Here is a 22,706-nt window from a genome sequence, read left to right on the forward strand (position 1 = left end):
CTCTGCCACCAGCTCCTCGCACTCCCCTCCCCTCTTTTTCTCCTTATCCTCTTCGCCTTGGGCTGATGGGTGACTTTTCTTTAAGAGGAGGATAGCGTGGTCCTGTGTAGGGGTTGTGTACACGCCGAGGATCGTCTCCCGGCGCTTAGCGAACGGTTCGCCGGGGAAGTTGCATCAGGGGAAGTGAGGAAGTCAAGGTGGCTGCCGCCACTGGGTCCAACTTCACATCCACCCCCACTTCCAGGCACGTGCAAAGAGGAGACTGGCCCCTACCCCGGAGAGGGGGCCGGAGGGTGCGATCCGTTTCTGATATCTACCGCTCAGGGCTCTGACTAGGGGAAGCCGTGGTTTATCCGGCCCGCCAGCTTCGGGATGCTAGCCTCAGACGGCTGCGGTCCGGAGTGCAGCGAGCTCACGCGCACGGATACACACCGCGCTCACCCATTGGTCGCAATCTACAGGGGCCCGCCTCTGCCAGGGCCGGGAGCCCAATCCTATCCCCACCTGCGGGAGCGGGTGTTTTGAGAGATTCTTTGATCGCCAGGCTGGAATTTGGGGATCTTCCAGGGAAAGGGACTAACGAGGTGATCTGTCCAACCTGTAACCAGTCAGAGGGCCTGCTGTGCAATAAGACTAGAGGCAGGCACTCAGCGCGCGCCTGACAACACGAGAATCATTTTGTTGAGCCCACACCGTGGCCCCGAACAGTGGGTCCTCCTCGGTATTTGTTTTTATTGGTTTCTCTTCAGACCGGGTCTCTGAAGCTCTGACTGTCCTGGAACAGTAGACCAAGCTGCTCTCGAGCTCACAGATCTGTGTCTGCCTTAGTGCTGGGAGTAAGGGCGCCGCCACCACCACACCCAGCTCCTTGGTCTTTTTAAAGGGGAAGTAAATGGCCATGCTTAGCCAGTAGGTGGTGGAGCTAGGAACTGAGAACAGAATGGGTGGCTGCCCCAGCGTTTCATTTTAAAAGTGGCGTCACACTCCTTTGACCCCAGCACTCAAAGGCAGAGACTGGATAGCTGTGACTTCTGTGCAACCTGACGTAGTGAGGTTTTTCTTTTCTTTTTTTCAGTTTTCAAGACGGGGGTTTCTCTATGTGGCCCCGAACTCAGATTTCGCCCTCCTGTGCCTCCCAAATGCTGGCATTAAAGGCCTGTGCCACCGTGCCCGATTTGCACCGTGAGTTGTAGGTCAGCCAGGGTTATACAGACCTGTTTGACAACAGTCAGGTTCCCCTATGGGAATTGCCCTCAGCCCCCGTTCTGCTATTATTCCTCACGTCTGGGGATATTACCTGGACTAAACTGTTTTGACATTCATTGCCAGACAAGGTAGGGCAGGCCCACCAGGACCATTCAGTACTCCAAAAGCGCTGGGGGCTGGGAGAGAGAGAGAGAGAGAGAGAGAGAGAGAGAGAGAGATTCATTCCAGTGTCAGTAACTGAGACAGAGTGAGGACCGGCTCAACCCGTGATGTTATCACACGCTGTAACTATGACACCCTTCAGGAGCACAAACTCCAGGAGCTTCCAACTGCGCACACAAGACCCCATGGGAGGAAAAATACTGTGGCAAGGGCGCAAGCGTCGGTACCAGGGATTATTGGGCCAGTGACAAGTTAGAGTGCACAGATATGATTTGTTTACAGTACATATTTTAAAGGTTCGTTTTTATTTTACTTACCTGTGTGTGTGGGTAAGTTACCTGCGCCCAGAGGTGGGAGATCCCCTAGAGCTGCAGGAACAGGTGGTTGTGAGCTGGGAAGTGAACGCAGGTTTTCTGCCAGAGCAATAAGGGGTTTTAACTCCAGAGCCATCTCTCCTCTTTACAATGTAAATTCCAGAACTCACGAGGCTGAAGCAGATAAGACTGAGTTCCAGGCCAGCAAGGGCTACACATTTATTAATTTCTCTAAATTAATAAAATAAAATAAAATAAATGTTATTAAGCAAATATTTTAGTAGAGAAGAAGGGAAATACAAAGTCAGCTTGGAGCTGGAGATTGGCATTGGAACATTCCTGTGGGCACCATGACATTTTTTTTTTTCAAGACAGGTTTTCTCTGTGTAACCTTGGCTATCCTGGACTCACTTTGCAGACCAGGCTGGCCTCAAATTCAGTGATCTGCCTGCCTCTGCCTCCCGAGTGCTGGAATTACAGGCACTGGTGTAATCTCAGGTGACGGTTTTTAAACTGAAAAAAGAAAGCAAAAAAAAAAAAAAAAGTTCAACCCATTTATCGATTGTCAGTAAACAAGTGGACCTTAGCAAGAATTTATAGAAACGGAGGGCAACTCATTCAGTCCTTTAAGTCCTTTTATCAAGTGGTCTGGGTCCATTAATTCAGATAAGACCGTACATATGGAGAGGGCAGAGCTGGAAATGCAAATGCATCCTGGGAAAGCAGCCCCTAGATCATTGCGGGTTCTCTGGGTGCCTCTGTCCCACAATGCACCTGGCCAGCTAACTCTGCTGACCCGGAGGGGTGTTGGATACCTATTGCCCCTCACCCACACTCCTGAAAAACTGTCACTGCTATTGAAATGAATATAATCTAGAGTTGAGCAGAATGTCTGTTTCACCCACCATTCCGTGCTCTTTTTTTTTTTTTTAGACAACAACAACAAAAAGCCCTGGAGGCCCTCATTACCAGAAAAGAATTGCCTTCAGCTGATCACACGAGGCTGTTTTTATTCTATTTCTCTAACTAGGAAACTGGTTCCCTTTAGAGCAGAGATCACCTCTCATTGGAGGCCCTAGGCATAATAGAACTTCCAATTGGCAATTGCTAGAATTGGCATTCTGACTTGGATTAGGCATTTGTTTCATCATAAGAGAGCAAATTTTCCCAATAGTTATGAACAGAAAGAAAATTATTAGTCTCTTTAGACTTGTATAGAGTGATAAAAATTTCAAAATAACAAAAAAATTAAGGATTGAATAGAAACTCATGATACAAGAATCATAGTCAACAAATAATTGACAAACATTTGACTTTATTAATTATTTGAAAAGTATCAGTGAATGTAGTCTGTTACTTTTAAAAACCTGACAATATTCAATTTTGGGGAAAATGATGAGTTTTCTGGTGTTTTTTTTTTTTTAATCTACTTGCCTCTGCCTCCCAAGCATTGGGATTAAAGGTATGTTCCACCGCACCTTTTTGAAGATTTATTTCTATTGTGTGTGTGTATGTGTGTGTGTGTGTAGGCCCACCTGTGAAAGTCAGAAGACGACATGTGAGAGCTGGCTTTTTCCTTCGACCATGTGGGTCCTGGAAATCAGACTCAGGTCACTAGGGGTCAGCAGGACATGCCATTATCCACTGAGCCTTCTTGCCAGCCCATCTGAAAGAGTCATAAGCGATTTTTTTCTTCATGGTGCTGGAGAATCAAATCTAGGGCGTCCTCTACCCTAGACAAGTACCCTACCGATGAGCTACTCCCCAGCCCATTGGACAATATATTTTCTGAAATCCTCACGCAAGCATATGCAATAAACACTGCAGAACTATACAGTATATACCATAGCCATGTCATAGATCTAGGGCCTTTTTGTTTGTTTATTTGTTTGTTTTGTTTTCCTAGAGGGTTTTCTCTGTGTAGCCCTGGCTGTCCTAGAACTCACTTTGTAGACCAGACTGACAGAGATCTGCCTCCCTCTGCCTCCCTGAGTGCTGGGATCACAAAAAAGCCCAGCTGAAGATTATTTCATGGATGGAGAGATACTCAGCAGTTCAGAGCACTGGCATTCTCCCAGGACACCTGAGCTTGATTCCCAGCGCCCACATGGCAGCTCCACAAACATCTGTCACTCCAGTTCCAAGGGATTCAGTACCCTCTCCAGCCTCCTCAGGCTCCAGGCACATGCATGGTACATAGACATACATGCAGGCAAAATATCTGTACACATAACATTAAAAAAAAAAAAACAGTGTTTCCAGGAGATGCATGGAGATGGCTTTCAGGCAGGTGGTCAGGCCCTTTGACAATGGCAGCCAATCATATCGGGGGTGGGGGGAACAGGGGTATGGCAAAGATTCAGTAGCCCACAAAACAAAGAAAAATTTCTTCTCCACTTACAGACGTCACAGGAGATCTTTGAGCTCAGAGCCCTGAGCTTAGCACATTGCTGAAGGTACTGAATAGGTGTGGGGCCATACTTTGAAAAGATTTTATGTGTGTGGGTGTTTTGACTACATGGATAACTGTGCAACATGTGTCTGCAGTACCCTCAGAGGCCAGAAAGGAGCACCAAATCCCCTGGAAGTGGAGTTGTGGACTGCTGTGAGCCTCCGTGTGGGTGCCGAGAATGGAACCAAGGTCTTGCACAAAGCAACAAGTGCTCTTAACTACCGAGCCATCTCTCCAGCCCGAAGGTCACAACTTAAGAAGCTAATTCTGGACCAGGTTTCCAGGTGCCGTAGTACATGCCTTTAATTCCAGCACCCAGGAGGCAGAGTTTGAGGCCAGCCTAGTTCATGACCTACATACAGAGTGAGACCCTGAAAAAATTCATTCTGTTATTCCAACCTACCTCAGGGCTGTACAAATTAGGATTTAGTTTAGGGAAGGTACTAGAGAGGATGGAGGGTGTGATCGATCGCCTCTACCGGGGAGCCTCCTTGATCTCACACCCCACACACAATGGAATATTATTTGGAAATGAAAAAGAGAGAAAGGAAGATAGAAATAAAAGGCCAAGCGGAAGACACCGGTTGCCACAGACTGACGCCCTATGGCCTGATGCGTAACGTGCTGAGAAGGTAAACCTCGGCATTCATTACCACTGTTGTAATTTTAATTTTAGTTACATTTACCTACTCATTTGCTTGTCTGTTTACTTGTGTGTGTGTGTGTGTGTGTGTGTGTGTGTGTGTGTACACGGGTGCAATGGGGCACATGTATGGGCTGGAGGACAACTCGTGGGAGCCAGTTCTCTTCTCCTACCACGGGGGTCCCAGGGACTGAACTCAGACGGTCAGTCTTGACAGCAGATCTCACTGACCCTGTCATGATTATTTCTAAGTCTTATTTTATGTTTGAGAGAGGCTCGCAGGTATCCCTAGCTGGCTCTGAACTCCTTGTACAGCCACGGAAGTCTCCCAGCTTCCGGCCCCCTTGCATCCATTCCCCAAGCTCTGGGGTTATAGCCTTGGGCCATCATTCCTGGCTTGCACCGTGCTGAGACTCAAGCTGAGAACTTGGTGCTTATCAGGCAAGCCCTGTCCCACCTGAGCCGCAACCTCAGTCCCTCTGTTATTATTTTGCTTGTTTTAGAGAGTCTCACATTTGCGTGGAACTCATTCTTACTGCCCAGACTGAACCTGATCTCATGACAACCTTCTGCCCTCAGGTTCTCCAGTGCTTGGGTTATAGGAATGATCTACCACCTCTGGCTCGGAATAAGAAAACAACGAGAAAGCAAGCCAAATAATGGCAGAAGGGTCATGGAGCGCGGACGCCGAGGACTAAGGAACACAGCATGTGTTTGGGGGTGGAGGGCCATAATGAAAATGTTTTAAAATTGGCTGTTATGATTAGCTTCGTGAATATACTGGATGCTGTCAAAGCTGTGTGCCTTAAATGGATAGAGTTACTCCACGCAGAAACTGTGTCTTTAAAACACTTCCTTTCAACCACCGTCACTTCAGCCACTGCAGATGCGGAGATAGTGTCCGTTTGTTCGATAAACAAGCACAGGACTGGTTAGGCAACCAGCTCCACGGAGCTGCCCATCCACAGTGAGCATGGCCACATGGCACTGCGGCGATAGGTCAGAGCTGCAGAAATGCCCTCGTCAACCTGGACCTCTCAGGCTTTCTCGTGGCAGAGGGCACAGCGGGAAGGGAGAGGTGGGAGCCGGCCCTGCTCCTGTCCCCGGTCAGCCCTGGGCATTTTGGGGGGCCAGAAGAAGGAGTGCAGACCTCTGGGGGATGTTGGCTTTTCTCTGTTCAGTGATTCAAGCTGAATCCCAGGAAGCAGACATCTGGGAGAGATGGTACAAGAGGGCTTCCCTTCCCTCTGCCCAGGCTTCTGGGGGAGGAGAGAGATGGAGCAAAACCAGCCCCGGGATCCCTGTTCCCAGAGCACTCATTCGGCATAGGCTCCAGGTCAGGGACTCTCAGCAAAGCCCCAGCAGGTGGAGCTCAGCATGGATGTCACATACTTCAGTGACACAGACTCCAGGGTAGAGACATAGGTCAGATCAGCCTGGGAGAGGCAGGAAGACTTTATGGAGGACACAGCAATGTGAAATCCCAAGGAGCCATTGGAGTTAGATCTGAGGAGCAGGCGACAGTCCAGAGCCTAGCACAGGGAAAGAGAAACTGACATCACACCACACTAAAAAGCACCCTGGGCACAGGCTGTGGGCTAAAGAGGCTGGTCTGGTCGTGAACTGTGAGGTGAGGCTATAAAGAGGTCAATGAACTTGTCCAAGCCCGTGGTTACCAGTCATGCGTCTGTCCACATGGCACAGGTTGCTGTCCCCAACAGCCCTCTCACTTCTCTCTCTGCTTCTTCTCTGTTCAACACAGAACTGGAGTATGTGCAGCATGTGTGTGCATGTGTGCATGTGTACTTGTGTGTGTATATGTGTGTGTGTGTGTCATGCACATAGATATGTTTGCAACATAGATGTAGGAGCTGGGAGTGACCTCTGCTAAGCTGTGACCACCTACCTCTGGGCTCTGGTTCAGCTCTGTAGCCCAGAGTGGGTGTGACCGGAGCAACTAATGTCTCAGGAGCAGAGTGTGTGATCAAGGGCTGACAGCCTGCATAGCTGAGACCTGGGGACAAAGGTCTCCGAATAGGGCCACTGGCAGTGCTTTCTGTGGTGGCCCGATGCTCTCTTTCCAGGCCCCAGGTTGCTTCCTCCCTCCTGTGCAGACCTGCAGGGGAATCTCCCCCCACTGCAGCACCAGCCTGAGCTGTGTGTGAGCCTGTGACCCAGGCTGACACAGGCTCTGGGCCCCCAGTGACAAACTATGGAAGGAGTGTCCTTCTTGCCCTGTCTTAGTTTGGGGGGCTAAGAGGAGACGTAAGAGAAGCTTATGCCTCTGTTTATGATTAGAGAGAGGTACTCCCACTGGTTTCTGAAGAAATCAAGAATGAAGGCGACGCTGGCAGTCCCGAGCCCTGGACCAGTGCCCCCCTTCCCCCCTTAGGTGCCAGAAACCAATCCCAGCCTTCGCACCCCTCCTCTCACCAGGTGGACCCTTGCCACCTCCATCCTCTTTTCCTCTCTGTACTTTTCTCCAAGAAGCCTTTCCTGTCTTCATGTAGTGTCAGCCGCCACAGGAGCACGGGCAGCCAGCCCACTGTCCCCGTCTTGCTTCACCCTGCAGTAACCTCGCCGTACTAATGTCACCCTTGGTTTGCACTCACACAGCACTGAACAGGCCACAGCAGCGCTGTGAGGTCCAGAGGGCAGCTCGCCATGACTGAATCCCAGCTTCCCCTGAGTATTTCCCAGCCCGGAGTCTGTGATTCTCCCATCCTGTCCCTGGGTGCCAAGATAACCACCCGGGGCCTGAGCACTGACGAAGCCTCTTCTGTGCCCAGCAGAAACCCAATGCTCTGTGCAGAGCAGCTGAGCTAAGCTGCCTGCCGCCGTGGGGAGCTCACAGATTTCTAAAGGACACAAAACAAAGCACAAAAGCCAGCTACACAGGCTAGTGCCTGACGATACAGGACGCAAGCTGCCTGAGTGGGACCGGAGTGTAGGGAAGGAGAGAGGCCTTCTCAACAGAGGAACCCTGAAATTGGGCAGCCTTGAGGTGGGGTGACGAGCAGCACTGTAGAGCTGTGCCCCGTGCTTAGCTCTGAGACTCCAGTTACAGTCACCTGCATGTCACCTCTGGTTTTTAAGCCTCAGAAAAGTCACTGAGGTTGGGGACGGCTCCAGTGGGAAGGTACCAGAACCTAAATCTGATAATGTGCGCACGTTTTGCTTGCTACCTGGTTCTCTCCAACCGCAGAACAGACCTACTAAGTACAGTTGAAAATAATCACCAGGCCCAACTTCTCTTGGTTCCTCCACTGCTCAATATCCCGCGGACACACTCCAGGCAGACACGCTTGTCCTGACCCCTAAGTAAGGGACGGGTTGAAAGCCCCCCCAGCCCAGCTACAGGCATCTTCCACTCCCCTTTCCAACTTGGTTTGCTGACTCTTTCCCTGTCCAAGAGGGGGAAAAGGACCTCCCCACCACAGAGGCCTGCAGATTTGCCTCTGGAACCCAAGGCACGAGTGAGTGTAACCCTGGTGTCCCCAGGCCTGTCTGGGCTGCTCCCCGCCAGAGTCTGGCTGGAGTCCCTTTCCAAGTCCAAGATTATTTTCCTCTCTCTTCCCAAAGGGACTCTGGATTTGCAATGTTGTTTGCCTCACACAGGCTCTTGCAGTCTCTGGTTTCTCTTAAAGCAGTGAAAGGTTTCCAGTTTGGAGTTCAAGGGGGACACTGAGGCAAGCGGTCATTTTGGGTAAGAGATTCATTAGGAAGAGTTACTAAGGCCACAGACAGACAGACAGACAGCATGGTGGAGGCTCCAAGGCCGTAGGTAAACAGACAGTGTGTCAAGGGACTAACATGAGAACTTAGGCCTGTGTGGCAGAGTGTATGTGTCCATTTTTAAAGGTCTCAAAGGAAGGGGGTGGTTGAGGAGTAGCCCACAGCTGTCCTGGTTCCTGGGCTTTAGGAGGTGAGGAGGACATTCCTGTGGAGGAATACGTGACTCTAAGGATGTGGGGTGGGGTTGACTTGGGGTGCGCCCATCATACTGCTGGAGTGAGCCATCCTCTGAAGCCCTCTGCTGTCTGAGATCTGTGAACCTCCCTGGGAAAGGGAGAATGAGCACCGCCGCTTGGGCAGTCACAGGCAGGCTCTGCTCTGCGTGGGGGGGGGGGGGGTCAGTAGCCCTGAGGCTAGAAGGTGGCCTGTGACTGCAAGCCTGACAGCCCTGAGGGACATCTTTCCTCCCCAGCTGAGGACCAGCCCTTGGGGAGGAGCTGAGTCCACACCGGGGTGGAGTGGGGGAGTGGGGTGAGGGTAGGAGGCAGCCTCCTACAGCTTCCACCCTGAAGAGCACTCTCAGGAGCCAAGAGGGGCCTTGTGACCTGTCGGCCCCCAGGACAACCCAAGCAGCCAACATTCTCTTCCCCTAACATCCTCTTCACAAACTTCTTTCCACAGGTGCCAGCACACTCTTCCTGGTGCCCGGTAATCACCTCCCTCTCTGCGTCACCTGTGGCTGCCTGTCAGCTACTTGATTTTGCTCGTGGTAATGACCTCGTTGTTGACTTTAGTACCAAGTAGAGTGACCTGAGACCCTGGGTGTTCAGAAAGGGCATGGCACCTGAGGCCAGCCAACCAGCCTCTAAGGCAGGCTGGAGTCTAAGCCTGGGGTGGGGTTGAGGGTAACGCTAACAGGAATTCACAGTTCAGGACTATGAGCAAAAGGCGGAGTCAAAGGCGGATGCAGGGAGAGCCAGGGCTGACTTGGTGAGTGGGTCTGGGCATCCAGCAGCAGGGTCCCATCCAGACAGGCGTGGGAGGCACCTGTCCTGGGAAGGAATTCAGCTCAGAAAGTGGGAACGGGCATAGCGCTTGGTGAACACTCCCAAGAGTGAGGCTGCCATACTTTCCAGCGGAGAGCACGGAGGACACGGGGAGACCTGTCTCACAGACCTCCAGTTACAGGGAGAGCCACTGACCGAAGCGTTGACTCTAGGCCGCACTCTCCTTCATCGCTCTTGGCCCGGAAACAAGAGAGGCCAATCAGAAGGGGAGCAGGCCCAGTGCTGAGAGACACAGGATTCTCCTGATGGCCTATTTTGACTCCCTGAAGGTTTTAACAACCCCCCCTTTGTTAGGCCACGCCATAGCTAACAACCATCTTCCTCTCTCTCGGGGACAGACCTGAGCATCAGAGCTGATAGTCCCTGCGAACTCAGCCCCGCCTCTTCTCGGAAAGCCTCGCACATTAGTGCGCTCTCTGCTTGCCTCTCAGAGGACCCAGCTCCACCCAGAGGGCTAGCAGACACCTCAAAGGACCAATCGATGGGGGTCAGGAGCTGCTGGCTGAGTCAGACATGCGCTTTCACCTACCCGGAGGAAAGGGGGTGGAGGTAAAGGAAGGAGCTGGGGAGAGAGATGGTACCCATTCAGGACCCCTTTGGAGAAGAGCCATAGTGGGGGACAGGGAGTGTGTGTGTGTGGGGGGGGGGGGGTAGGGCCCTGCTGCCACCTGGTGGCCATGCCAGGCAAAGCACCGTTAAGGTCTGGTTGTGTGAACCAACCCTACTTTTTTCCCTTTGTGTAACAGTCCTGGTTCTGAGGCTTAATTCAATGGGGAGCTACCTTTCCGAACCCCAGTTTCTTTATCCAATAGTGAAAATAGGTCCCATAAGAGTGTATAAGAGTTGAGCTTGAGAGACGGCTCAGCATGTAAGGTGTTTGCTGTGCTCCTCAGCACCCATGTGACAGCCAGGTCCACGGGAGTGGGGTGAGGATAGAGACCTGAGGACCCTGGGGCTCACGGGTTGTTCTAGTTTACTTTCGATTGTTTCGATAAAGACCATGACCAAAAGCATCTTGGGGAGGAAAGGGTTCATTTGGCTTACACTGGTTGATCATTGAGGGAAGCAACTCAAATAGGGCAGGAGCTGAGGCAGAGTCTACGAATGGCGGCTGCTTGCTGGCTTGTTCCCCATGCCTACCGGGCCTGCTTCTTATACAGCGCAGGACCCCATGCTCAGGGCTGGGACTGTGTTCAGCGGGCTGGGCCTCCCCACATCAATCTTTCATCAAGGAGACCTCATACAGACTCACCTAGCAGCATCAGATGGAGGCAATTTCTCAACCAAGGCTCCTCTTCCCAGATGGCTCTGGCTTGTGTCAGGTTGACAAAAACAAACAGAACATCCGAGATACCGGCCAATCAGTTTAGCTGAAACGGTGAGCTCCAAGTTCATGAGAGGCTCATCTCAAAAACAAAGTGTGGGGGAATAATGACAGCTGATGTCAACGTCTGTCTTTCTGTCTGTGGCTCATGCACATCTACACATACACACTCTTGTAAGCAACACACATACACTTATATCCAGCACACACATATACACACTTGTATACAACACACACACACAATAGAGTTAACCAAGACAATATGTTATAATGTTAGCAATGAGAGTTAACCAAGATAATATGTTATAATGAGTTAACCAAGACAATATGTTATAAGTTAACCAAGACAATATGTTATATATGTTAACAATGAGAGTTAACCAAGACAATATGTTATAATGTGCTCGGCCACTGGGTGACAAGTCCAGGGGATTCTTTCTTCCTTCCTTCCTTCCTTCCTTCCTTCCTTTCTTTCTTTCTTTCTTTCTTTCTTTCTTTCTTTCTTTCTTCACCCACTTAAAGAGCTCATCTCAATGCCGTCTCCCTCCAGATTTCCTTCGTGACCTCCCCACTCCCTGGTCCACTCACCCTGCTTCCTCTGAACCACTGTGAACTGCCAGCCCCCTCGATGTGGCTCTTGTCACACTCAGCACACATGCCACCGTATTCCTCCTTCTGGAACCTGCAGGGCGGAAGCCATTAACACAATGTCTCCAGTGTATGGAGGACTTACTTCCACAGTAAGGAAGCAACTCCACGGTGGCCTGTTGGGCTGCAGATGTGACTCTGAGGCTAGGAGAAAATGAGCCTCTAGTCTCAGAAAGACAGACAGTTGTCTTGTCAGACGTAATTGTTTTTCAAATATGACAGTATCAAATGTTGTAGGGGGAAAAATTGCCCAAGCTGAAAAGAACCTGGCATTATATTGCCTTAAAAATGACCGCTGCTCATTTAGTTACTTATTTTTGTTTGTTGTTTTTGGTTTTGGTTTTTTGAGACAGGGTTTCTTTTTGTAGCCTTGGCTGTCCTGGACTCACTTTGTAGACCAGTCTGGCCTTGAACTCACAGAGATCTGCCTGCCTCTGCCTCCTCAGTGCTGAGAGGTGTGTGCCACCACGCCTGCTAACCACTGCTATTTTAAAATTCATTTTATTCTATGTGTTCATGTCATTATAAAACACACATAAGATTTGACTCTGCTGCACTGTAGGAATATAACAATACATTATGTGGTGAATACTCATGACATCAGTATCATTCCAAAGTACAGCCATGTTCTCCACAATCACTCAGTTTTGAAAGGAAACTACATTGTACTTTACTTAACCTGTTTTTCATTGTTGAAATTTATCATCGGAGGAGAAGCTGTTGCTAACATTGCTGACAGAGTCCTAGATTTGGGATTGGAAGGTCAAAGAGATGAAGGGATAAAAGCCACCGCTTCTCAGTTCTCAAATAGAAACTGGATCTCCTATTGCTTTTGCCAGCTCTCCTCGTTCTTTCATGAATGTCTGTCTCTTTTCCAGGTTCTAAGGAGATAACCCAGTTTCGGAATGGAAATGAGGCTGGATTCGGACCTGGAGGGAAAGATCTGATGCAGGCATCTAGCTCAGCTCTGCTCATGTTCCCGGGACCATGAGTTCCTGGCTGCCTGAAGCCAGCCTTTACACCGAGCCTTGAGGATGGATCCCTTGCTTTGGGCTTAGAATGTGGTCTGCTCCCCTCTGCTTATCGGCAGCAAGCTCTCTGAATCTTAGGAAAGCAGTTCTTTACACAGGGCAGAAAATGGGTCTCTTAGCCAGATATGGTAGAACATACCTGTAGTTCCAGAACTACAGAACTACAGAAGGAGGATTGCTGTGGGCTTGAGGCTGGAATGAACTATTTATTTGAGCTTTTGGTCAAGAGGTAGCCTGAGCCTGAGGCTCCTCACTCCCTCCATCCACACTGTTTGCCCCTCTCCTTTTATGATAGTAATTTGCAGTTTAGCTAGATAGAAGTTAATTTAGGACGAGGCACCTGCAGAGCAAATCGTTCTGAAATTGTACATCAGGCTGGAGCAACTTCACAAACACAGCAAGACCAGCTACAACACAGATCTCAAGATCACTCTACACCCTTCTCTCGATTTTCTTTCCCAAATAACATCTTCAGACATGGTTCAACTTAGGATTATCCTCCTCATATTTCATCCACTTTTCCTCGTGGTCAGGTTCCAGGGTCTCTTAATTGGAAATATCCTGTCATGATCGGGGTTTTCTGGAAGGCTTCTGATGGCTTCTTTCACATCTTCAGTCTTGTGTAACCTAGAGTTTATTGAATCCTGCTGCATAGTATATTTTTGAATACCATCCATCTTAGCTTGGCAACAGCCTGCCGTTTTGACCCCTGTTTACCCTTTCAACAGGAAAAGTTGAGTGTGCAAGAAGCTTGAGAGCTTGAAGAAATACCAGGCAAAACTGTCATGAGATTCCTCTTGGTTACCACATTTGCAGCTTCTTGACTAAGTTTGAACAGCGGAGGAATGACGGTGCCTTCTGAGATTGCTCAACCCACATCCTGCCCCATCGGGCAGTATGGGCTGATCCACGCACCAGGAAACAGACTTGGTCCTGAGCAGAGAAAAGCGACTGGACGGGTTCCAGGTGGGTGACTATGAATGTGGTCTGGAGCTTAGAATGAGGACACTTGTCACATGAGGAATGTCCTCGGGTCCATTCAGACCCCTGCTGACCACCTCCAGAATTCAGAATTGCCCAAGGGACAACCATGCCACATTCCTCTCTCTGCTTCTCAGGGACCACACCATTGCCCTCCCATTCCTGACCCCATCCCAGGGTCCAGCTTTATAAGTCTGGAGTCCTTGTGTGATGGCTTGAAAGGCTCTTGGCTGAGAGCTGGCAGCTCCCTCCCTCCTAAGTCAGCTGATCTAATGCAAGATGCTCTGCCCTGGCCCAGCTTCTCACCCTTTCCTCCAAGGGAAACAAACCACCTCAGAGCATCTCACTGGCTGGTACGGTGGAGAGATGGACACGTGCCCTTCTGTGGAGAGTCACAGTCCTCAGAGGCAGATCATGGAGGGAGTCACCCCTTCCCAGTGTCTGGGCCTTGGGCAGAAACTTCGTGTCGAGGGTTCAGAACCATGACAGTTACCTTTTCTTCACTATCCCAGAACTGGACATGTTGATTTTTAGGTACATAGAATGAGAAAGATTTTGATGGAGACAGACACCCTGTCCTTTAAAATCTGAGATGGGGTTGACTTGGGGCCCTGTCCATTCCCCAGTATCAGGGCACTCCCACGGAGAGAGGGGAGTCTTTTTCTATACTCTCTAGGGCACAGTTCAAGGTGACACAGAAGGACCTGGGTGACAATTGCTGAGCTGGTGGGGAGGAGGGGGAAGGGATGCTCTCACTTTCCTCCCTGGCTGTGGTCTCCATCCCAGTCCATATTGGCCCCTTCAGAAGCTTGAGGTGGAAAACAGCTTAGAACCTCCATGATGTCCTTTCGCATCCCGTTTCCCAGCCCCTCCAACGGCCCTTTGACTAGCTCTGTGAAAGCAACTTTTATTCTCCTGTTTCAGCTGTTGTCTTGGAGGTTTACTGCCTCTGTCTGTTAACCTAGTCCCAGTCCTGAAGGCTTCTAGCCTCTGTAAAAACTAACCTAAGCCTAGGATGTTTTCAGCCTCTGGGACTTACTCCTTAATAAGCTCACCCTTTCTAGTTCTTTCTGAGCTCTGGGCTGGCTGGTTCAACTCAGCTGTTCTGGCTCAAACTCCTCTCCCAGCTGACTTATTCAATCTTGGCTTTCTCTTGGCCTCTGAATTGATCTGCTTGGCCTCAAACTATCTCCAACATTTTTTTTTTCCTAATCTTTTGGCTTCTTCTTCTTCTCTGGCTCATTCTGTCTTCACCTGTGTCTAACTTGTTCTCTCATTCAACCTCTTTCTGTAAAACTCTCCTGGTAAAACTCTTCTTCTCTCTGCAATGTCCTTTAAGTAGCTTCTCTTTCCTCTCTTTTCTTGTGAGAGTTAGGCATATCCTATTCTGTCAAATCTTTCTTGGATTTGTCACTGTTTCTGCCACTCAGACATCACTTTCAAACATGGGTGCTTCCTTCTACAAACAAACTTTACCTTCATTGTTTGTAACTAAAGGCATGTACCACCATGCCTGGAACTAAGCTTTTCTTTACTTGAAACTTGCTCTGTACCAAGCTATCCTTGCTCTCAGATCTGCTTACCTCTGCCTCCTCGATTAAAGGCCTGTTCGTATTCCAGCCAGATCACACAGACCTAGAAGATCTTTGGATATGCTCTCATGCCAGAGCAGCCATGTTCTGAATTAAAATTCTTCTATACATCTCTACAGTAGGATTTTTAGACATTGCACCCCAGGATCCATCCAGCCCTAGCACTGGCCTCTGTCTTCTATTTCCCCTTATACTCTGTCTGCACAATACCCCCACTCTCCTTTCTTCCTGCTGTCATTTTTTCAAACTCCTAACTCCCAGTTTCTCACAGCTCCTTCCCTCCTGTGTCCTGGACCTCGAAGAGAGAGGGGACAGAGAGAGGAAGAGGGAGAGGATTAACGTCATCCCCTGTCCTGTCATCACTGTTCTATCCTCCAGATGATCTGTTTCCCCACACAGGCAGGCCGCAGAGCCTGCCCTCAGCTGCCATTTCCTTGGCCCTCTTCCACCTGTGCCAGTCTAGGCTTTGTCCCTGTTTCCACCCTGAGAGTGGGACCCTCCTTCCCCATGAATGCTGTGAAAAGTCTCACGAGGCAGGAGCTGCAAACGCTGGGGAGTGGCAGAGGAGCGGAGCCTGGGACAATCCCGCCCACAGCAGCCCCCCTTCCCTGAATGGGACCCTGAGGATCTGCACTGTCTTCAGTGTGTTAATCCCCCAGCCTCTACCTAAGAAGCCTGAAGTCAGACAGTGGGAGACCCAGACAGCAGAGAACCCAGGTGCTGTCTCCACATCTGTTTTGCACCACAGGTTTCTGGCCAGGGGAGGGCTCTCCTGGGGAATGAGAGTCTGAGGAGACCTGAACATCCTTGTGGAAGACAGGTGATCAGAGGAGGAAGTGGAATTTTGGTGTCTGTAATTTGCCTGTGTTAGAGTAGCTTGCTCCAGGACAGAGGCCAGGCTCCTGGTCTGCCAGAAAGGTCACTTGGCACAGTCGTCACTTGGGGGCCCAGGGGTGGGGGAGCAGGAGGACTGAGGTGAGCAGGCTCTAGACCACCCACCTGGGGCTGATGCCCGCCCCGGTCCAGTATCCTCACCCTGCCTCCCTGAGGGACTTTGAAGGAGGGCAGGTGGAGGTGGGGTGTAGCAGCCGGTCCCAGGGGCTATCAGGCGGGCGAAGAAGGACCGGCGGAGGTGGGGTGAGGTCTAGGGACGGGCAGGAGGGGATAACTGAAAAGATGTGCTGTTGGGGTTCCTTCCGCACCCTCAGGGCTCTGGGGAACAACCCTGACTGAGAACACCGCTGAGAACAGAGAACTCTACGTCAAGACCACCCTGAGGGAGCTTGTGGTGTACGTCGTGTTCCTCGTGGACGTCTGTCTGTGTGAGTAACCACTGTCCAGAGGGCCTCTGCCCGGGAGAGGCTCTCGAATTCGAAATGCCTGTCCTGTTCAGGCAGTATTTCGGCTGTGGGAAGCAGGTGAATCCTGGGGATTTTGTGTACACAATGGGCAACACCTGTGGCTTTTTAGCTTAAGAGGTTTCACTGAGAAAGCACTGTCACTGAGCTCAGTGGACGAAGCCGGTAGAAAGGTGGTTAGTGAAAAGAGCTCCTCCCGGGTTTCCAGGTGACCCAGTTTGCACATTCAGTTGAGGACTGAGCCAGTAGGCACGGCTCTGGGCTGGCAGGTGTAGTTTGTAGGGCATGAAGGCTTCCTCTCCTGTTTCTCTTTGGTGGGTTTTGCACGTTTCTTTACAGGAAAGAAGAAAATGTTTCAGGTCATAGAGGGTTCCTGAGAAGAGGTTGGGGTTCCATAGTGTGGCAGTGGCCTGAGGGAGAGCCTGTCCCACACAGGCAGCGGGCGCAGTCTCTGTCCCTCAGTCACTAAAGCTGGGAGCTTTAGTGTCCAAGTTCACAGAAGGTAGTGGAAAGATCACAGTGTAGGCTGTGTAGAGGTGTCGTCAAAGAACGGGCAAGCTGAGGAAGCGGGAGCGTACAGCAGCTGTTTGCCCTATAGGTGAGGGAATCGATGCTTTATAGAGTTGGACAGAAAGTGGTATTTGCCTCACACTGCAAGAATTGTTCTGTTTCATGCATGTTGACCGAAGTGGCAGCCTGCACCAGGGTCTCTGCCACTGTCCCACTACCTGAAGAGACACCACGACTGTGGCAAAATCTTATGAAAGAAAGCGTTTAAGGGGGGCTTGCTCAGACTTTCGGAGGTTTAGTCCGTTATCATCACGGTGAAGAGCAACACAGACAGAAATGGAGCTGAGCTGAGAGCTGCATGCCGATCTGCTGGCTGAGAGAGAGAGAGAAAGAGCCTCTGGGCTTCTGAAACTTCAAAGCCCACCCCCCAGTGACATACTTCCTCCAACAAGGCCTCACCCCCTGATCCTTTCCAAAAGGCCACTCTCTAAGTATTTAAATATATGAGTTTATGGGGCCATTCTTATTCAGACCACCCACCTGCGGTGCTTTCCTTGCAGATGGCCTCTGTCCGGAAGGCAGAAGATGAAGCAGCCCTTCCCTCTGACCCCTCCCTGTGAGTTTTGTCAGTATTCCACCAGCTTTGCCCCCTCCTCTGCGGCAGATGTTGGGCTGTGGATCCTTCCATGGTGGAGTCTTAGCCTCTCCCCTCCTGAAGCTCATCTTCACCTGTCTAGAAGATTCTTCTGTTGAACCATCAACTTCCAAAGGCTTTCCAAAGGATCTCCTGAAGGTCATTTGTTCTCCAGTCTAAATAATTTCTATTCTGTCTCAAAAAAAAGTTATTACAGCTGGGCATGGTGGTGCAAGCCTCTAATCCCAGCACTCAGGGAGGCAGAAGCAGGTGGATAGCTGTGGGTTTGAAGCCAGCCTGGTCAACAAAGTGAGTTCAGGACAGACAAGGCTACACGGAGAAACCCTGTCTCAAAAAACAAAACAGAACAGAACAACAACAAAAAGTTATTACAGCATGGTAACCAGAAACTGAAGGTTTGGGCTCTGAATTTGCACAGATATAGGTCCAAAAACTACAAACACTACAACCCACCACTTACCATCAGAGGGACCTTGAACAAGTTGCTCCTCCTCCTCCTCCTCCTCCTCCTCCTCCTCCTCCTCCTCCTCCTCCTCCTCTTCCTCCTCCTCCTCCTCCTCCTCCTCCTCCTCCTCCTCCTCCTCCTCCTTCTCCTCCTCCTTCTTTGATGGGGTTTCTCTGTGTAACCCTGGATGTCCTGGAACTTGCTCTGGAGACCAGGCTGGCCTTGAACTTGGAGATCCACCTGCATTTGCCTCTTGAGTGCTGGTATCAAAGGTGTGGCCCACAATCTCCTGGTTAACTTGCTTAACTTCTTTGAGTCAGTTTCCCCCCTATATCCATCAGGTTCAACAGGATTATGTGGTTATTTTGTGGGCCATTCACTAGGCCTGGCATGTTATGACAACAGTTCAGAGTGCTCACCATGCAGTTTCCTGTCTCAGCCATGATTAATTTAATGTCCTTTCCTGGGAATAACGTACCAGGGACATCTCATTACCGCAGTGTCCTGTGACATCATTACTCTTGTTGTAATGATTTGGGAGGTCCGTGAGGACATACACAGGAAAAGATAAGGAGGATGTAGCCCCTGGAAGGGACAGGGAAAGGATGTAAGCCTCTGGGAGGAGGGGACAGCATGTGCTAGGGCCAAATTTAGTGGCAACCCATCTGTGGATGGAGCAGAGATGGGGAGCAGCAGAGAGCTGACCAGGACGAGGCTGGAGTCCTTGCGGAGTCTCACGTGGGGTTGATATGAAACCAGACTTTGTTCTTAGGGCCATAAAAGGAGCCTTGGAGGGTTCAAAGCATAGGCCTGGATGGGACATACTTAAGCTGCACTTCTGGGCATTGGGTCAGGGAGATCCCTGGGAAAGTCTAGCAGAGAAGACTAAGATCACATACACAGTGCACATGTGCAGTGGACACTGAAACTGACCACCACAGTGGCCACCATGACTGACTATCACTGTGGACACTACAAATGATAACCACAGTGACAACTGTGGCTGACCATCACTGTGGACACTGTTCTGATAACCGCAGTGACCATTACAGCTGCCCATGCCTTAGAGTTTCTGTTGCTGGGAAGAAACACCATGACCGTGGCAACTCTTAATAGGAAACATTTAATTGGGGCTGGCTTACAGTTCAGAGGTTTAGTCCTTATCATCATGGTGGGAAGCATGGTGGCACACAGGCAGACATGGTGCTGGAGAGGTCTCTGAGAGTTCTACATCTGGATCAGCTGGCAGTAGGAAGAGAGAGAGCGAGAGGGGGGTAGAGGGAGAGTGGCTTGAGCATCTGAAACCTCAAACCCCACCCACACAGTGACACATTTCCTCCAGCAAGGCCACACCTCCAATAATGCTACTGCGCTATGAGTCTGTGGGGGTCGTTTTCATTCAAACCACCACAGATCAATAGAGTGGACATTTCAACTGACCACTATAGTGACCACGATGACTGCTCATCACAGTCACCTTGATGGCTGAGCATCACACTGGACACTACACCTGACTACCACACGAACAGACAGAATCTCTCTACATAGTCCCGGAAGCCATGTGTAGACCAGGCAGGCCTCCTGCCTTCCTGAGTGCTGGGATTAAGGACATATGCCACAATACCATGCTGGAATATTTCATTTTACTTTCAAAACTACCTTATCAAGCTACCGAATCAATTTAGTCAAATTAGTATAGCATGCTGGTTAAATGCCTGGCCCTGGAGTCAGCCTGGGTTCAAGGCCTGGCACCCCAGCTGTCAGCTATGTGATCTGAAGGCGTTTGCTCACCTCTTATCCCTGATCATTCATGTCTGATAAGACTATTGTGAAAGGTGAAACAGCCCATCAGTACTGTGCTATGCATTTAGCACTGTGTCTGCCTTGCACCTGGTGAATGAGCACGTTATCTTCCAGTCACAATAGACACTGTAACCACACTGCTGATGAACTGGGTAGCCATGGGACAGGGCAAGACTTGATCTGAAGCTTTTAGCCATCTAAAAACCCCGTCTCCTCTGAACTGGGCTCTTGGTAAACCTCCTTCCCCTTGAGATTAAAGCATGTACCTATAACACTCTTATTCCGTCTCCCTTTTCTCTCCATCTTTGTCTTCTCTCAAGCAAATCTTCAGAGAACACAGAGCCTTGAGCAGGGTCTCAGCTGCTTTGGCACTCTCTAACACTCTGGCCCTCACCTTCCTGGCTTCTAGCTCTGTTGGCATCCCTGGGCTCTGGTCTTCTCAACTAGATGATGAATTCTTAGTGAGGATGATGGAGCCGCAAAGGGGTCAAAATAGTTAAACATTACAATGGCTTTTGGTCCTTCAAAGGCCACTGCCCCAAAACAAATATCCCTCTGTGTTATTAAAATATGCCTGTGCAAGGGGTCATTGGGAAGAAAATGTCTAAGGAGGTTGATAACCAACTCTTCTGCCTAAGAATGGGTACAAATCCCGGCACAGGACTTGCTTTGTCATGGTGCTGTCTTTTGAGACCTGGACTGCCACCGGTGGCTATGCCTCTGTGCTGTGCTTGACTCTGAGAGTTCCCGTGACTACTTCAGATACCTCAGGACATTGGAAGTGACTGTTACAATAGATCCTGCAATCAAATACAAAGATAAGAACACCGTGTCCAGGGAAACTGGCCTCAGGTACTAGCTCTGCCACCTTGGGCACTTCCTCTCTGGTAGAACAAAGAAAAATACTTAGGGAGATAGCATGGTAGAGCCTCAGTCAGTTGTCAATCGTAACTATTTTTATGCTTTCTATTTTATGTTTTCATAGTCCTCACTTGGTCCTTTAAACCAATTGTCTAAATTTTGGGACCAAGTTTTTGTGGGTGGGTTGGTGTTCGCTTCCCTCTGCTAGGGGACTGGTCTAGTCAGAGGGTGTCCTCCTCAGTCTCTATTTTCTCTGCTTGAGTACCCTTCACATTCCTCCAGGAGCCTACCCTGACTTAGGTCTCCAGATTGTCACAGAGATGCTCCCACCCTCCATTTCTCTGGTCTCTACAGACTTCTGTCCTCTTGTCCTCACTCTCTCCAGGTCTGATCTCCACCCTCTTACTCTCTGTGCCCCCTCTCCTACCTTGTTCCCTCTTTTCAGCCACTACCTCTGTCTCTTCAATCTCCCCTTCCAAGTGACATTTATTCATCCTCCCTTAAACCCTCTGTGTTACTTATCTTCTTTGGGTCTTTGCCTCATAGTCTGCCTATCCTGTACTATATGGCTAAAATCCACTTATAAGTGAGTATATACCATGTGTGTCTTCCTGGGTCTGGGTTACCATACTCAGTGATCTCACAATCTTTGGTTTTCATTTGACTCTCTAACTCTTTTTTAAGGTATAAATATTGTCTCAAAATCTATAAGATTATTATGTATGTATAAACTTTCTGTCATGATACAATTGGTCACACAGAGTGTTAACTAATTCTAGGAATAAGCTTCATCTAGCTCCTTGTATGCGTTTTGAGGTTTGAGTCTGAAGCAAGTAGGAGCAAAGTTTGTGTACCTCAAATGTACTTAATAGACTGTGGGCCTCAAACCTTTCTGAGAGCTGCTGAAAAGTGTTTAGGCTTTCTACCACTCCTAACAGCAAGCTTTTAGGTTTTCAAGAAGATGATGGGGAGCCTCAGTGATGAATCCACCTGCATTGTATAACACCAACCCCTGGGAAAAACTGCTCCAATCATTCATCCAAATCCATAGTGAGACAGAGGGCAATGAGCCCATGGAATACTGTGAACTTGGGTGAAGGTGATGGGGCGCTATATTTAGGTCCATCGGTGACTAATGCATCTATCTACAGGTTCTTGATACCGGAAAACAATAGCAAAGCAAGGACAGAAGGCGCATGAGCAAAACCTGCTCCTTTTTGTAAAAACAATTTGTTTAATTTTCATTTTGTGTGCATTAGTGTGAAGGTGTCAGATCCCTTGAAATTTGTGTTACAGACAGTTGTGAGCTGCATGTGGGTGCTGGGAATTGAACCCGGGTCTTTTGGAATAACGATCTTAACCACTGAGCCATCTCTCCAGCCCCCAAACCTGCTCTTTCCAAATGCCTAACTTAGCAGCTAGAGTGGTGGCTGTCAGGAGTGTGACAGCTCCTGCAGAGGACCTGAGCTCAAGCACCCACATCCAAGCCACATGCAACTCCAGCTTCATGGGAACTCTGACTCTGGCTTCTGTAGCATGTGCCTTCTTGCACACATACAAATAATTAAGGTATTTTTAAAGCCTTATTATAGAAGTGTGTTCAGGAACTGGAGACCTTGCTGAGTGGTTAGTGCACATGGTTCTTGCAGAAGACAGGAGTTTGCTTCCCAGCATCCACATCAGGCAGCTTGCTTATAGCACCAACTCCATGGGTCCAAAGCCCGCTTCTGATCTCCATAGGCATGTGCATATATGTGCATATATATACACACATATACATATATATATATATATATACACACATAAATATACAAAAATGTTAAAATAAAAATAAAATGTTTTTAAGAAGTATACTTTCAATGTAGGGGCAGGCTGGAGAGATGGACGAACAATTAAAACTGCATATTGCAGCTAGCATT

General features: G+C 49.5%; 1 long non-coding RNA gene across 1 annotated transcript; it reads left to right on the plus strand.

Annotated features, from left to right (window-relative positions):
• Positions 1–41: 41 nt before the first annotated feature.
• Positions 42–5,526, plus strand: LOC132655901 (uncharacterized). The gene is made up of 3 exons (XR_009593850.1): positions 42–4,138; positions 4,230–4,418; positions 5,357–5,526. It is a non-coding gene; the product is annotated as an uncharacterized LOC132655901 (long non-coding RNA).
• The last annotated feature ends 17,180 nt before the right edge of the window (positions 5,527–22,706 follow it).

The sequence above is a fragment of the Meriones unguiculatus genome, chromosome 1 (genome assembly GCF_030254825.1).
Source record: "Meriones unguiculatus strain TT.TT164.6M chromosome 1, Bangor_MerUng_6.1, whole genome shotgun sequence".
In the NCBI taxonomy this organism is placed as follows: domain Eukaryota; kingdom Metazoa; phylum Chordata; class Mammalia; order Rodentia; family Muridae; genus Meriones; species Meriones unguiculatus.